Below are 17,372 nucleotides of genomic sequence, written 5' to 3' on the forward strand. Positions count from 1 at the left end.
ATATGAACTCCGTTTTTGGCTATCACATCAGGATTTCGAGATATTTTCAATTTTTGATGAAAATTACTCCTAATGTTTTATGTTAAAAACACATGATTTTCGGTACTACATTTTATATATTTTTAATCAAGGAATAACAAAGATTACAAAGTCTATGTACAGCAAATCAAATATACTTACAGAATTAAACTACAAAATATAAAAACACATATATATGGCGCACAGATGAAGGACAAATGGTAGTTATTTGAACTTTCTTTTCTTGGCTGATCTGTGATGTACAGCTTCTGGGTTGTCTCTCCTCAAGCTCCAGCAATAGTCATCCATCATATGTGAGTCCCACCGACCTTGATACCGTTCTTCCATTGTTTTAATGTCCTGATGAAAACGCTCCCCTTGCTCCTCGCTCTCATCCCCAAGGTTCTCTGGAAAAAGTCCAAATGGCTGTGTAAATAGTGAATCTTGATACTCATTCTATATCCAAGATTTCGCAGACTCATTAGTAGCTCTTCCACAATCTCTTCTTAGTTGTCTGCTTTCTTATTCCCTAGAAAATTCTGCACCACATTACAAAATGCATTCCAAGCTCTTTCTTCTCTCTCATTCATTAATGTGATAAAATTTGGGTCTCTCATAAGTGTTCGTATTTGAGGTTCATCAAATATTCCAGCCTTTTTCTTCTCTTCACGGAGACCAGGAAAAGTTGAACATATATAGTTAAAGCATTCTCCACTGTGATTGAGAGCTTTGACGAACTGCTTCATCAATCCAAGTTTTATGTGTAAGGGAGGAAAGACAATGTCCTTCCTATCCACTAGAGGATCATGGATGACATTCTTATCGCCAGATGCCAAACTTGGAAACAGGACTAAACAGGCGGCATAGCTTTGTTCAGTGGAGGACGACTGTAATGAGTGGCGCAGACACAGTTTGTAGGCCCACAATACAAAAGTAGGCTAAAAGCAGTTCAAAATTGGAAACAGGACTTAACAGGCTGCATAGCTTTGTTCAGTGGAGAACGACTGTAATGAGTGGCGCAGACACAGTTTGTAGGCCCACAATATAAAAGTAGGCAAAAAGCAGTTCAAAATCGGAAACAGGACTAAACAGGCGGCATAGCTTTATTCAGTGGAGGATAACTGTGATGAGTGGCGCAGACACAGTTTGTAGGCCCACAATACAAAAGTAGGCTTAAAGCAGTTCAAAATTGGGAAAAGGACTAAACAGGTGGCATTGCTTTGTTCAGTGGAGTACGACATTAATGAGTGGCGCAGACACAGTTTGTAGGCCCACAATACAAAAGTAGGCTAAAAGCAGTTCAAAATTGGAAACAGGACTAAACAGGCGGCATAGCTTTGTTCAGTGGAGGACGACTGTAATAAGTGGCGCACACACAGTTTTTAGGCCCACAATACAAAAGTAGGCTAAAAGCAGTTCAAAATTGGGAACAGGACTAAACAGGCGGCATTGCTTTGGTCAGTGGAGTACGACTTTAATGAGTGGCGCAGACACAGTTTGTAGGCCCACAATACAAAAGTAGGCTAAAAGCAGTTCAAAATTGGAAACAGGACTAAACAGGTGGCATAGCTTTATTCAGTGGAGGACGACTGTGATGAGTGGCGCAGACACAGTTTGTAGGCCCACAATACAAAAGTAGGCTAAAAGCAGTTCAAAATTGGTAAAAGGACTAAACAGGCGGCATTGCTTTGTTCAGTGGAGTACGACTTTAATGAGTGGCGCAGACACAGTTTGTAGGCCCACAATACAAAAGTAGGCTAAAAGCAGTTCAAAATTGGAAACAGGACTAAACAGGTGGCATAGCTTTATTCAGTGGAGGACGACTGTCATGAGTGGCGCACACACAGTTCTAGGCCCACAATACAAAAGTAGGCTAAAAGCAGTTCAAAATTGGGAAAAGGACTAAAAAGGCGGCATTGCTTTGTTCAGTGGAGTACGACTTTAATGAGTGGTGCAGACACAGTTTGTAGACCCACAATACAAAAGTAGGCTAAAAGCAGTTAAAAATTGGAAACAGGACTAAACAGGTGGCATAGCTTTGTTCAGTGGAGGACGACTGTAATGAGTGGCGCACACACAGTTTGTAGGCCCACAATACAATACAAAAGTAGGCTAAAAGCAGTTCAAAATAAATTGGAAACAGGACTAAACAGGTGGCATAGCTTTATTCAGTGGAGTACGACTGTGATAAGTGGCGCAGACACAGTTTGTAGGCCCACAATACAAAAGTAGGCTAAAAGCAGTTCAAAATTGGTAAAAGGACTAAACAGGCGGCATTGCTTTGTTCAGTGAAGTACGACTTTAATGAGTGGCGCAGACACAGTTTCTAGGCCCACAATACAAAAGTAGGCTAAAAGCAGTTCAAAATTGGAAACAGGACTAAACAGGTGGCATAGATTTTTTCAGTGGAGTACGACTGTAATGAGTGGCGCAGACACAATTTGTAGGCCCACAATTCAAAAGTAGGCTAAAAGCAGTTCAAAATTGGAAACAGGACTAAACAGGCGGCATAGCTTTGTTCAGTGGAGAATGACTGTAATGAGTGGCGCAGACACAGTTTGTAGGCCCACAATACAAAAGTAGGCTAAAACCAGTTCAAAATTGGAAACAGGACTAAACAGGCGGCATAGCTTTATTCAGTGGAGGATGACTGTAATGTAATAAGTGGCACAGACACAGTTTGTAGGCCCACAAAACAAAAGTAGGCCAAAAGCAGTTCAAAATTGGAAACAGGACTAAACAGGTGGCATAGCTTTGTTCAGTGGAGGACGACTGTGATGAGTGGCGCACACACAGTTTGTAGGCCCACAATACAAAAGTAGGCTAAAAGCAGTTCAAAATTGGAAACAGGGCTAAACAGGTGGCATAGGTTTGTTCAGTGGAGGACATCTGTAATGAGTGCCAGACACAGTTAGTAGGCCCAAATAATAAAGTAGGCTAAATGAAGTTCAAATGTGGTAACAGGACTAAACAGGCGGCATTGCGTTGTTCAGTGGAGGAAAACTGTAATGAGTGGCAGACACAGTTAGTAGGCCCAAATTATAAAGTGGGCAAAAAGTCTGCCAAAAAATTGTTCATAAACAAACAGGTGGCAAAGCTAGGTACAGGGGTAAGCTCCTCTGCCGTGTAGCAGACAGTGGTAGTAGGCGCAAAGTATTAACTGGTCTAAATGGAGGCCAGGGCCCTGTATATTTTAACTATCATTTCAACAAATTTGTATTGGCAGTGCCATTGAAGGATTTAACTGCACAGACTACACAGTGGTGGAGCAGGGAGAGGAAAGTATTGCAAGTGGTAGAGCACTGTTCGAGCTGGGGGGAACACTGTCTCGTGGGCGGCGGTACTGGCACAGGGCCCCTCATATTATGACGGTGTGTCTGACATTGATTGTGCACCACCACCATCAGAGACACTTCATTGTACTATGAGGGACCCTGTGCCAGTGCCGTCGCCCAATAGTGGGCCCACCCACCTGTCCAGACAAATGGCACTCGCACGGGTGCTTGCGCCAGGTGGTGACCACGGCCCTGTGGGGGGAGTCAGCCCATTTAGGGAGGTATAAAAATGGCCTATGGTGGACATTCAGCAGCTGCAAATGGAGGAATTGGAGAAGTCAGTAATAGGAGGCCAAAAGCAAGACATTTTTCAGGCAAGCTATGTGTCAGCAGGGGAAGGTGGAGCAAAATAATTAGAAATCCATGATTGGTTCATTTTAATGAAGGTTAGATCATCAATATTCAGGGTAGCCAGACGTGTCCTTTTTTCCATTAGTATTGAACCAGCAGCACTGAAGACTCTTTCTGATAGCACACTAGCAGCAGGGTAAGCAAGCTCCTGTAATGCATATTCTGCCAATTCAGGCCAGGTGTCTGTTTTCGATGCCCAGTAATCAAAGGGGAATGACCTGTGAGGGAGAACATCGATAAGGGAAGAAAAGTAGTTCGTAACCATACTAGATAAATGATGTCTCCTGTCACTTTGAATCGATGCAGCAGTACCTGTCGTGTCAGCGGTCATTGCGAAATCACTCCACAAGCTGGTCATAAAACCTCTCTGTCCAACACCACTTCGGATTTGTGCACCTCTAACACCTCTGCCATGTTGCCCCCTACGGCTCGTGTGAGAACCATCACCGTCGCTGTGTGCTGGGAATGCCTGAACCAAACGGTCTACAAGAGTTGCTTGTTTGGTAGCCAATATTTGCTCAAGGTTCTCTTGTGGCATGATATTTTGTAATTTTCCTTTATATCGTGGATCCAGGAGGCAGGCCAACCAGTAATCGTCATCGGTCATTATTTTGATAATGCGGGGGTCCCTTTTTAGGATGCACAAGGCATACTCAGCCATGTGGGCCAATGTTCCAGGTGTCAATTCACTGTGTGTGCTGGGTTGAGGAGCACTTTCTTGCAAATCAACATCACTTGTGTCCCGCAAAAACCCTGTACCTGACCTTGCAATGCCAACAGTTTCTATTGTCCCCTGAGAAGCATCCTTCTCCCATAAATATTCATCCCCATCATCCTCCTCCTCCTCCTCCTCTTCGTCCGCCACCTCGTCCAGGAGAGTTCCCTGAGCAGACAATGGCTGACTGTCATCAAGGCTTCCCTCCTCCTCGGCTGCAGACGCCTGCACCTTTGCATCAACAGACGAATTAGTGGGATGCTCATGCTTATGATGGCGTCGTCTCCACTTACCAGCCGTGTGCATTCCTCACACTGAAGGACTTGACAGAGGTCTTGTAGCTTTGACCACTGCACACCAGACAACTCCATGTCTGCCATCCAGGTGCCTGCCTGTGTATGTGTATCCTCCCACAAATTAGTTACAGCACGCCTCTGTTCGCACAGCCTCTGAAACATGTGCAGTGTGGAGTTCCACCTTGTTGCAATGACGATTATTAGGCGGTGCTGGGGACGATTCAGGGTTCGCTGATGGTTCAGCATACGGCTGGAGTGCACAAGCGACTGGCGGATGTGCGAGCAAAGACTTTGCACCTTCAGGAGCAGGGCTGGTAACTCTGGATAATTTTTGAGGAAGCACTGCACCACCAGGTTCAAGGTGTGAGCCAAGAGCCAAGCAAGGTATGTGTTTCAGTTCTGAAAGGGCTATGGCAGCCATAAAATTCCTTCCGTTATCACTGACTACCTTGCCTGCCCCAAGATGTACACCATGACTGAGTTTGTTGCTGCAAGTACTCAGCCAGTACTTCCGCGGTGTGTCTGTTGTCACCCAAACACTTCATTTGTAACACAGCCTGCTGATGCTTACCACTAGCTGTTCGATAATGGAACACCTCGTGTGCAACACTGGCAGCTGCGGATGTAGTGGTCATGCGACTGCGCTCTGTGGACGAGCTTTCACTTCTGGAGGAGAACGAGGAGGAGGAGGGGTGGCAAATGCCAACAGCCAACTGTTTCCTAGACCGTGGGCTAGGCAGAACTGTTCCACTATGGCTGTCCCCTGTGGACCCTGCATCCACCACATTAACCCAGGGCGCCGTGATAAACACGTAACGTCCCTGGCCATGCCTACTGGTCTATGCATCTATTGTGAGGTTCACCTTTCCACTGACTGATTGCCTCAGTGCATGGACAATGCGGTCTTTGACATGCTGGTGGAGGGCTGGGATGGCTTTTCTCTCAAAGAAGTGCCAGCTGGGTAGGTCATAGCGTGGTACTACGTAGGCTTCACTTTTAACCAACCGGTAGGGCATCATATCTAACGAGATTAGTATAGCAATGTGGGTGTTCAAACCCTGTGTACGCAGATGAGAGGATGAGTACTTTCTTTTCCTAACGAGAGTCTCTTGTAGGGTGAGCTGGACTGGAGTGCTGCATATGGTGGGACTAGCGATGGTGGTGGTAGACATGGCGGATTGAGAGAGGGTTGGTGATGGTATTCTTGATGTTGGCCTACATACAGTGTTTCCTACCAATAACCTTGTGATTTCCTGACTGCTTTGGCTTTGCGACGATACCTCCACATTTGCTGCCGGTGGTGTCCTAATTGGTGGGCTTACAGTGAGGGAAGCAACGTAGCGTTGCAGACTACCTTCATTCTGAGCAAGTGCACCAACGGTACGGGATATTTGGTAGTTAGTCCAGGCTTGCAAGTGCATGCTGGTTAAATGTCTAAGCATGCACGTTGTATTTAAATTTTGAAGATTCTTCCCTCTGCTAAATGTCTTTGAGCATTTCTTACAGATAACTTTTGACTGAGCATTCGGATTTTGGTTAAAAAATTGCCACACTGCACTCTTCCTACTATGGAATACCTTTTCAGGCATTGCACGCTGTGCTACTTTCACCGGATGGCCACGCTATCCTAAAACTGTTTTTGTTTTTGACAAACATTTTTGGCCTGATACAGGCCTGCCAGATGAAAGCTGTTGCGATGTAGATGGCTGCTGCGGATCATCCTCCTCCGCTTCTGAGCTACTGGAAGTTGCACCCTCTTCCCCCAATGTCTGCCAATCTGGGTCAACAAATGGGTCATCTATCACCTCCTCTTCAATGTCATGTGCACCTTCCTCTGTGTCACCATGTAAGGTGCTATAGCGTTCGGACGGGGCACCATAGTCTCATCAGGGTCAAATTCTGGCTCAGTACACTGCGAGGGTAATGTAGTGATCTGAGTCAATGGAACAGCATTATAATCTAGCTGTGGCTGTGCATCAGTGCACTCCATGTCCGATTCATCTTGTAATGGGGAGTTAACAATTTCCCTTTCTAACCCAGGCACAGTATGTGAAAAGAGCTCCATGGAGTAACCTGTAGTGTCGCCTTCACTTTTGGTTTGGGTGAAGGAACGTCTTGTTCCTGACCGGGAGCATCCACTGACAACTCGCTGCTTTTATATTTGGAACTTTCTGAAGAGGAGGCGAAAGAGCTAGAGGCTGAGTCAGCAAGGAAAGCCAAAACTTTTTCCTGCTGTTCCGGCATTAGAAGCTGTTTTCCTACTCCCAGATAAGGGAGCCTTCAAGGCCTTTTGTAGCCAGACGATGACGCTGGCTCAACATCTCCAGCCTTAGGTGCTATAGTGCTTTTGCCACTACCACCAGATGCACCATCACCACCATCAGTACCAGGTGGCAACCACCGCCCACGGGCTCTTCCACCAGACTTCCTCATTTTTTGGAAAATCTAACCAAAATAACAACCATTATATGGTACTGTAAAACAAGGTAGAAGGTGTATATAAACTTGTTGAGAATTTAAATCTCCCTTTTTTTTGGGGGGGGAGACTGAACCAAAACTCAGGCCCTGTGTATAAAACAACACAATGTAAGTGGCAGAACGTGGCTGGAAGATATATGAAAAAATACAAGGACTGTAGTACAATTTCAATCTCCCTACAATAATCTCAGGAAAAGTATTGCAGCAATAAAAAGGACTGCTGCACACAAAAGTGTGGACAAATAAACAAGATAACTGTGCAGAAAGGAGCAACAGGATTTTTGCTTTAAAAAAAGCAGTTGGGTTGCACTGAGGCGTACAAACAGGAATGCAGCTATCAGGGAGCCTTATAAGGCAGCTTAATAAGCTACAGAGCTGATGCACAAAAATATAAACTCCACTGTCCCTGCAAAAAAAAGGTGGTGTTGGACAATGGAAATCGCTACAGCACAAGCAATTTGGGGGTTAATCTTCCCTCCCTAACTATATCCCTTCTTCTGATGAAGCTGCAGCAACCTCTCCCTATGCTAAGATTGGCAGAAGTAAGATGACGGTCGGCGTGCACGCCCCTTTATAGCCCCTGTGACACCGCAGAAAGCAAGCTAATCACTGTCATGCCCTTCTCTAAGATGGTGGGGACCGAGACCTATGTCATCACGCTGCCCACACTCTGCGTCCTCCTTCATTGACTGAAAAATGGCGTTGAAAGCGTCATACGAAACGCGACTTTTGCACGCAGATCGGCGACCTCATGGCCAATCCCACACTAGGATCGGGTCCGGTTTCATGAATTTTTGAATTTGTCCGATCAGTTTCGTTCAACCCTAGCAGCAACTATTTAGCCATCACCTGAACCCTTTTTAGCATTCCTAGTTGATTTCATATTTTTTCTGGGTTGTCTAAGTGTGGTAAAAGATTTTTACAAATGACTTAAATGTTTTACTTGTTTTCAAAATGTATATTAAGCCAAATTGTAGCACTGACAATGAGCGTGTTAGTTTGAGAGAATAAATAAAACATAACATGACAAAAAATGTGGCACACACTAGCAGCAACACCACCACTAGTACTACTGGCAGCATCCATCCCAACACTGGTTATGCCAAATATATCACCTCCTTTGCATTTGCCAAGTGTGTTAAATGTGACAGAGGAGTGGGTGTAAAAGGAATAAACAGCTCACATAGAAAAAACTCAGAAAAAATACATACCATGAGATACGGCCTTCCCAAAACCCTGTCTGAACCCTAGCCTCCGCTGATAAAGGCTAGGAGCAGCACAGGTGCAAACTACTTATTAAAAACAGCCACCCCCACACCAACCAAACATTGCAGGGGTTGGCTGCCTAGTAGAAAAAATGCACATTGATATAACTCACATAGGACGCCAGTCACACTGATAAGTGTGGTGCACAGTGTCTGTATGCAACCTATTAATGACACCCCTTGTATTAACAGGCGGGCTGCCCAGCACTATAATATGCAGCCCACAGTGACAGACATCCCAGAAAAACCTAACCAACATAAAAAGGCCTGGCCACATCCTGCAAAAAAGGATATGATATAGTGCAAAAAAATGTATGCATATGATGCACACATACACTATATGAGGTATTGGTTTAATATTTTGGCCAAAATAAAGTAAATCCCGCAACCCAACGTCAAGGGTCCTCATAATATTGCGGGTCCTACCACTAATATCAAAAAACAGCTCACATAGAAAAAACTCAGTAAAAACACTAGCAGCAACACCACCGCTAGTACTACTGGCAGCAACCATCCCAACACTGGTTGTGCCAAATATATATCACCTCCTTTGCATCTGCCAAGTGTGTTAAATGTGACAGAGGAGTGGGTGTAAAAGGAATAAACATCACATCATCCATCTCAGTTACAGCAGGATAATGTAACCTCTGTCAGTAACACCATCAGCTGGAGTCAGTATACTGGTAAGTTCACCTCCTCTGCGACCAGAACACAATGTTTTACATGGTAAATTTCAATTACATCAATAACATATGTTTATATTCAACCCTTTAATTTCCTATCGATCTATGAGAAAATACAGCTGACCGCACCACCGCTCTGTAGAAAAATTACTCCTGCTCACCTGTGATGGGGGTGTGACCGCCGGATCTTCTTGGGTGCTTCAGCCAATACACATCACAAAGTCCATCCAAGTAGAAAAGACCCGTGGAAGCGCCAGGTGGGCCGTCGTCAGGCTTGCCGCACTCTGTACATCTGCACCCCCGGCCGTGAAGAGTTTTATGTAAGCTAATAAAGTACCTCTCGTGGAAGGATCGGTGAGTGCTGCCTTTCTTTTCCTTTAATTTCCTAACCCACATCACTGCAACAGCTAAAAAAATATACTGTACTACACAAGAACTACTTTTTACAGTAGACATTTTGGAAGAGAGGAACACTCAGCCTTTGTATAGGTACGACATAGGACTGGAGAGATGGAGAACATAGTTATGCTAATATGCTATGCTGCTGGTTTTACAAGTTGTTATGGTAGGAGTACTAGTAGTCGTTATAGCTATTTTAATCACCGTAAATATAAAGGTGGTAATGAAAAGGAGAGGGAGGGGCATGGAGATCAGGCCATTTTTCACACAGAGACAACTGTCTACCAAGTTAGGGATGGCGATGATGATTCTTTGGTGGACAAGACCTGGGAACCAGGCAGGGTTGCCAAGAAGATGATGCCATCAGATTAAGAAGTTATTGGGCCCAGAAATATGAAGCTCATGTTATGTGTAGATAAAAGATCTTGTAGAGTAAATTCTGCTTGTTCTGTTGTCAGTTCAGGAGCAGATGATGCCACCCATGCTGGTGGAGTAGGGTCAGCAGTGCCTGAGAGGTCTGGTCATGGTGATGGCGCGTCATACATGTGTACATATCATTTTGGGAGTAATTTTACAAGTTGCTGCCAGAAAATGTATTGGTAGTCTGCAGGCTCTGCAAGAGGAAAAGAAGCAGTTGACTTCCCAGCTCATAAAGACTAGGAACTATGTCTTTCTATCAGCACATGAAGCAACAATTTCCATTCAGTTGGGAAAGCAAGTCTACCATCATCGAGAGCAAGTGAACAGTTGTCTTTCTCTCTTCTTCTCAAATTTGTTTTTTTTTGCCAGCAAAGTAACGCCCTAAAAAATTACTGCACCTGGATGGTGATGAAATCACCATCATCTTCATCTACCACTACTGCTTGTACATCCGAAAAGAGAACAAGAGAAAGCTATAGCCTTAAAATAGTAAACATACTTTATCTCAATCAATAATTACATAAGAAAAAACAATATAGCAAAAAAATTTTTAAAAAGATATGTGTGGATCCAAAGTGCAACAGATATAATCGATCCAGACTCAAAAAACAGGCAATATCAGGGGTCATAGCATATATAAGGTGCAAATTGCAACCTAAGGTATAGGAATATTTTTGATGATGCAAGGCAAAGTGCTAGTGTGCTTTAGTGCAATAAAGTCTGGGCAGCAAATGCAAGCTATGAGAATAGGAACTAAAGGACTACACCTATACGAGAGTGCTGTTAGTATACTATACGGCCTAAGGCTCTTAGAAAGGTGCACAGGTCCTATTCAAGCAACCATCAAGAGTGACCCTGAAAAATAAATAAGGCACAGTGGCAGAAATGAATTACCTGTGAGCCGTGGAGCGATTCCCCGACGCGCGTTTCGCGTGTAGCTTTTACGAGGGGTAAGGTGAAATCACCATCATCTTCATCTACCACTACTGCTTGTAGTATTTCTCCATACCCCAGAAAAATATCCATCTCTGATTATGTGTTGAGCAAGCAGCTGTTTGCTCCCAGTCAACCCATGATTTGCCAAGCAAATTCTTGCCTAGTCAAATTGCTGATGGAGCAGCTGCCATACCACCATGTGAAGTCGACTGATGCGAGCTCACCACACACTACTCGTCAAGTCACCGCCATACCACCCCATGGTATGGCAGTGACTGTACCTCATCATCTCTGGAAGATACCCATCCACCATTATTTCTCATAGAAAGGGGTGCCCACGCTATGTCTTCATGAGCCATGCTCTGGGCACATCTTTGAGTTCCAAAGTACACTGTACTCTGGATATATGGAGCAGCAACTGTGTCCAGGAACAATACATGCATTTCACAGCTCACTGTATGAATTGACAGAGATGCACCACAACTGGGACAGGTACTGGAATCTCTGTGACTTGGATTTACATCTATTTCCAGCACCAAGCAGCAGTGGCCTATCTCTTACACCTGATCCTACTCAACAGACATGACCCCATTTCCAACAGACACAGAGCACTACATGGATCCCACACACTGAACTCACTATTTTTGTTCATGCTGGTGAAGTTCTGTCACTCTGGAAAGCATGTTACTAAAAACATTCAGAAAATGCTCACACTGGATAGCTCCTAATGAAAGGCAACTGGAAACTATTATAACAATGCAAGGATTATTCTGGTTGCCGCATGGTTGGGGTAATACAGTAATGCATGTTCTATGCATGGCACAAAGCCTGAATTTAATTTTAAAATATTTTTTCAGAAATAGAATAGCCTGCCAGAGCAGTGCCTGATTCGTGATGTCGCAACTCGTTGGAATACAATGCTGCTCATTTTAGAGCATCTGTACGAGCAGTGTAAAACTGTGATGGAATATACCATGCACCATTCAAACTGGAGAGTGCTTTTCTTTGATATCTGCCATTGGCTTCTGATGACTGGATACAATGGATAGTAGAAAGAACAGCATGTGGTCATCACCATTTTTGTATGTTGGGGACTGTCAAGGTCCATGTATAATGCTGCAGGATTTGGAGGAAGAAGAGGAGGCACAGCAACAGGTGGATGTGAAGGGAGACAAAGAGTTGGTACAGGCAAGGAATGAGGCTTACAATCACAGATAAAATGATGATGGTGCTAGCAATTACCGCTACCCAACACAGCAGATTGATAAAAAGTGACCAGTAGGGTCATTCTTGAGAACATGGCAAGCTGTAGACTATTGTTATAAAAGCAAAATGTGGGAATTTTGGAATAATCTGATGCACTTTAGTTCAGACACACTGGATGAGAAGCCAAGTTTAGTCATATCCCGAATCCCAATGTCATAGTCGTTTAAGTCAGATTGAAAGAATGGCAAGAACTGGCCCAGTTTACTGTAGGTGTCCTATCATGTCCAGACTCCAGAATAATGTCACAGAGGGGATTAATTGTAGGCAGTGGCTTTGTTACTGTACCACTGGAGAAAGGTAATGCCCAGTGTGTGGCACGAAATAGGGAAAAACCCTAGGAGACAGGTAAAAAGAGCCCTGATATTAAGGAGAGGGAAGAAGGGAGACCCCTTTACACTCACCTGAGACTGAACACTGCTCTCCTTATCATCCCTTGATGGATCTTTCCCCCCATGTGCGATTACGTGGCTAAGCACTGGTTAGCTCTGAGCTAACCCTGACAAATGAGTAGAGCAACAAGACCCTAGTCTCACTACTATAATAAGAAGATAGAGGGATGGAGACAAACAGGGAGAAATCAAACAACAAATGGAACTCCACAGCTTTAAGTGGAATCAGGTTTCCAGGGACTGGAACAACTTCTCCAGGGAGGTCAGCATAAAAAAACCCTATACCTGGCAAAGTAGAGAGCTAGGAATGAGTTTAAATAATGAGAAAAGGAAACAGTGCGGTCTGAACGGAGCGCTAAGGCAGAGATGACGCAAGGAAATATCATTAAAAAAGGCACCAACCTTTATTGTCCACAACAGACTGAACCATGATTTCTATGGTGTTACAGCACTCCTTCCTCACTCTATACCCAGGTTATGCAGGGGTGCATGACCCTAGAAGGTTAGTGGCCTCTCGTCTGTCACAGCCATTAAACTGTTCGTGGTCTCACTGGTCCTGCTCATGTGTGCTACCTTCTCTTGTTTCTTTGCAAGAGTTTAAATAATGGAAAGGAGCGGCTAAAAGATGCAACACCTGAGATTAGAACCACATGGAATCCCAGCAGGATCAAAAAGGAATTCTTATCTCCTTCATCACTAAGGGTACCGTCACACTATACGATTTACCTACGATCACGACCAGCGATATGACCTGGCCGTGATCGTAGGTAAATCGTAGTGTGGTCGCTGGGGAGCTGTCACACAGACAGCTCCCCAGCGACCAACGATGCCGAGGTCCCTGGGTAACCAGGGTAAACATTGGGTAACTAAGCGCAGGACCGCGCTTAGTTACCCGATGTTTACCCTGGTTACAAGCGTTAAACTAAAAAAAAACAAACAGCACATACTTACATTCTGGTGTTCGTCAGGTCCCTTGCCGTCTGCTTCCCGCACTCACTGACTGCCGGCCGTAAAGTGAAAGTGAAAGCACAGCCGCTGTGCTCTGCTTTCACTTTACGGCCGGCAGTCACAGTGCGGGAAGCAGACGGCAAGGGACCTGACGGACACCAGAATGTAAGTATGTGCTGTTTGTTTTTTTTTAGTTTTACGCTTGTAACCAGGGTAAACATCGGGTTACTAAGCGCGGCCCTGCGCAACAAGTTGCGATGCCTTGGGGTCAGCAGGCACATCAAAACGATTCATCCGCATACATCCGCCTGCATCCGCATGTCCTGCATACCCAATGTTGAAGATAGCAGCGCAGGACGCATACAGAAGTAGGTGGACCTAAACGGAAGAAGTGCAGAAGTGGGCGGAGCTTCAGGGAGGAAGTACTTGTGACGCCCAGGAGACCGGGGTACCCAGCACCGGACCAATGGGGTCTGTCTCTTGAGGGAGATGTCACGGGTGGCTTGACCCGATGCTGTGGCCTCAGGCAATGCACAGTGTAAGGGGTATCATGAGGGAACAGGCACTTACTTGATCAGCAGCAGGTTCTCTCAGCGGTGATGATCCTGATCCTGGATAGATAGCTATTGTCCAAATGAAAGTCTGAGGCACTGAAACGTTTAACCAGTTTACTTCAACATAAAGGGATTTACAACCAGTCCTGTCACCGGAGTCTGTATGGGAACTCTGAGTTACTTTGACCCTGCCGGGGTCTTCGCCTCTTATTGTACGCAGTTTCTGTGTGGCCCTGCTGCTGTATGTGAACTGGCTGCCAGCCCAATCTGTCCCCTCCGGGTCCTGGTTCGACGGGCAACCCGAGTCCTTTTATCGGCTTACCCCCTCCGGGAGTACCGCTGAACTCTGTGTCTGTTGCTGCGTCCGGCCCTAGTGAAGCTGATATCACCTCACGTTTTTCCGGTTGCTGTATTATATATAATGAATACAGCCACGGATCCGGTATCCGTCTTTGCGCCTGTTCTGGGTAGTGATTAATGCTACCCGGTTCTCACAATGTCCTTTTTCTCCATCCCTTTTCTCCTCAGGCCGGTGATTTGGGCCTGGAAACCGTCATAGGGCTGTTAGAAATTCAGCTGTATGACCTCTCACTTTCAGCTCCTTAGCCCAACTGCCAGTTCTTCTCTCAGACCAGAATGGATCAAGGGGAGTCTCTGGAACTCCCCCTTCTGGCCGGAGGTGGTAGTGCAGTCTTGCTATTTTAGTATTTGTATTTAGTGTCAGTAACTGTTTTTGTGGCAAATACCCCTAGGGGTGCCACATTCCCCCTTAGTAAAAGAACAGTACTCCGGGACTGTGGGACGATAACATTTTGAAATAACAATTAATATGTACAGAGTCTTAAAAATGAAAAGTTACAAAAACCACTCAAGGAAACAAAAATAGAGTTCTGTAAAAAGTCACTTCAAATAGCGTCCATTAATACAGTTCTATCCTTGAAGGTACTAGGAAAGGCACTGCACTTTGTGTCCAGGAATTTAGTTCCATTTTTTCCAACAGAGTTGTCAATATAAAGTCTAAAGAAAGTTCAAAAAGAGCAAAAAGCAAAGTTCAAAAAGCAGTCTTTCCGGAGCTTTGATTTAGTGCCTCCGGGTTGATAACAAGTTCAAGAATATGCAAGAAGTTCATACAGACAAGTCTCTGTAGGCACTGGGCTTAAACGTTGCAGAATGATAACAATGACTATAGTTTTATAGTTGGTAATCTGCATACCTGGCCGGTAATTGACCCTGGGTACTACGCTGTGATCTACGTAATAGCGGTATCTCTTCATGTGGTGTACTACTGTCTACTGCGGATGTAGTATCTGCCCACTCTGCTAAAGATAATTCCATGACTATGGAGTTGGCAAGTCCACCGTGAATGGGATTACTCTGATCAGGAATCTGTTCTTCCTGCCCTGGAACCTCCTGTAGTACGGGGTCAGCCTCTTCCTGTCTTGGGACTTCTGGTATTGGGTTCGGTGTTGGGTAAAAGGCCACCATGGGAACCACTATTGCACCATGGTATGTTAGTAGGGTTTTGGGAAAGTCTCCTATACAGGTGTGATACATTTCCTCTTCTTTTTCCTTTACTGGTTGAACCTAAATGGGTTGAATAACTTCTGGTTCTGGCTGGACAACTTCGGGCTCTATCAATGCTTCCGGACACAATTTAAGATTGTCTCTTGACACTAATACAGATGTTAAGCCTCCGTTTTTGCTAATGAGACACATTTTAGGATTATCCATTCTTGTTGGTAAAACTGTGTAGGGTACGGCTTCCCACTGATTGTCTAGTTTATTGGTTCGACGATTTCTCTTGAGCACTTGATCACCCGGTCTTAATGGGGTCGCTAGAGCATTCTGGTTGAAAGTTCGCTCTTGTCTTTCTCTAGTTTGCTGAAGGCTTCTTTCCACACTCTCTTGCACTTGGCGATACTGCTTTTTTCCGTATGATATCCCAATTGGAGTCTTGAACTTCTGCGTCTGGTTTCAGAATTCCCATTTCTAGATCGATTGGTAATTGCACGCATAAGGTAAGCTGGGGTGCAGTTGGTGGAGCTCACCGGGACATGATTATACAGATCCACCAAGTCAGGCAATTTCTCTGGCCATTGATTCCTTTCTGTCTCAGGTAAAGTCTTTAGTAGGTCTATTACAATATGGTTCATCTTCTCGCATAAGCCGTTTGTTTGTGGATGATAGGCCGTCGTCCGGATCTTTTTGCAACCATACATATTACAGAATTCTCTGAAGATCTCTGATTCAAAGGCTGTACCTTGGTCGGTGAGAACCTGTTCCGGATATCCATGGGGTCTACAAAAGTACGTTTGGAATGCTTTGGCTGCTGTTTTTGCTGTCAGATCTTTTACGGGTACTACTACCAAGAAGCGTGAATAATGGTCCACGATGGTCAAGGAATAGACATAGCCGGACCGGCTTGGTGTCAACTTCACGTGGTCCATGGCTACAAGTTCAAGTGGTTGTTTGGTGATTATGGGCTGCAGTGGTGCTCTTTGGTTCTTTTGATCGTTTCTTCTGAGGTTGCACGGGCCACAATTTCTGCACCACTGTTCGATTGATTTTCTCATCCCGACCCAATAAAATCTTTATCTTAGAAGTACTTCTAACTTTTTCCAACCGAAGTGACCAGCACCATTATGGTAAGCTTCGAGGACCATCTTCACATCTTGTTTAGGCACGATAATCTGCCAAACCAATTCATGTGTTTTCGGATTGGTGTACCTTCTACAGAGCTTCCCTTGATACAGGAACATTTTGCCTCTCTCTTTCCAGAGTTGATGCGTCTCTTCTGGGGCATCCTCATCGGGATATGCACTTTGCTCAGTCAGCAGTTCCTTCACCAACTTCACATCAGGATTGCTGTCTTGGGTGTCAGCCCATCTATGGTGTGCTAACGGATTAAAATTCACCTCTTGTTGTTTCTGATAGGTACTTGACTGATGATGTTTTGCCTTGGGATGATGGAAGGCTGGTAGTTCAATTTCTTCAAGCTCCCCAGTTTCTTCTTCTACATCTCTCAAGTGTGACATCCGGGATAGGGCATCGGCATTTCCATTCTTGCGACCTGCTCGATACTTGATTATGAAGTTGTAATTAGATAACCGGGCTATCCATCGCTATTCTAACGCACCTAATTTTGCTGTGTCCAGATGGGTCAACGGATTGTTGTCAGTATAGACAATAAATTCTGCAGCGGCCAGATAGTGTTTGAAACGTTCAGTCACAGCCCAAACTACTGCCAGTAGTTCCAATTTGAAGGAGCTGTAATTTTCTGAATTTCTTTCAGTTGGCCGGAGCTTTCTACTTGCAAAGG

This window comes from Ranitomeya imitator, chromosome 5 (genome assembly GCF_032444005.1).
Source record: "Ranitomeya imitator isolate aRanImi1 chromosome 5, aRanImi1.pri, whole genome shotgun sequence".
Lineage (NCBI taxonomy): Eukaryota > Metazoa > Chordata > Amphibia > Anura > Dendrobatidae > Ranitomeya > Ranitomeya imitator.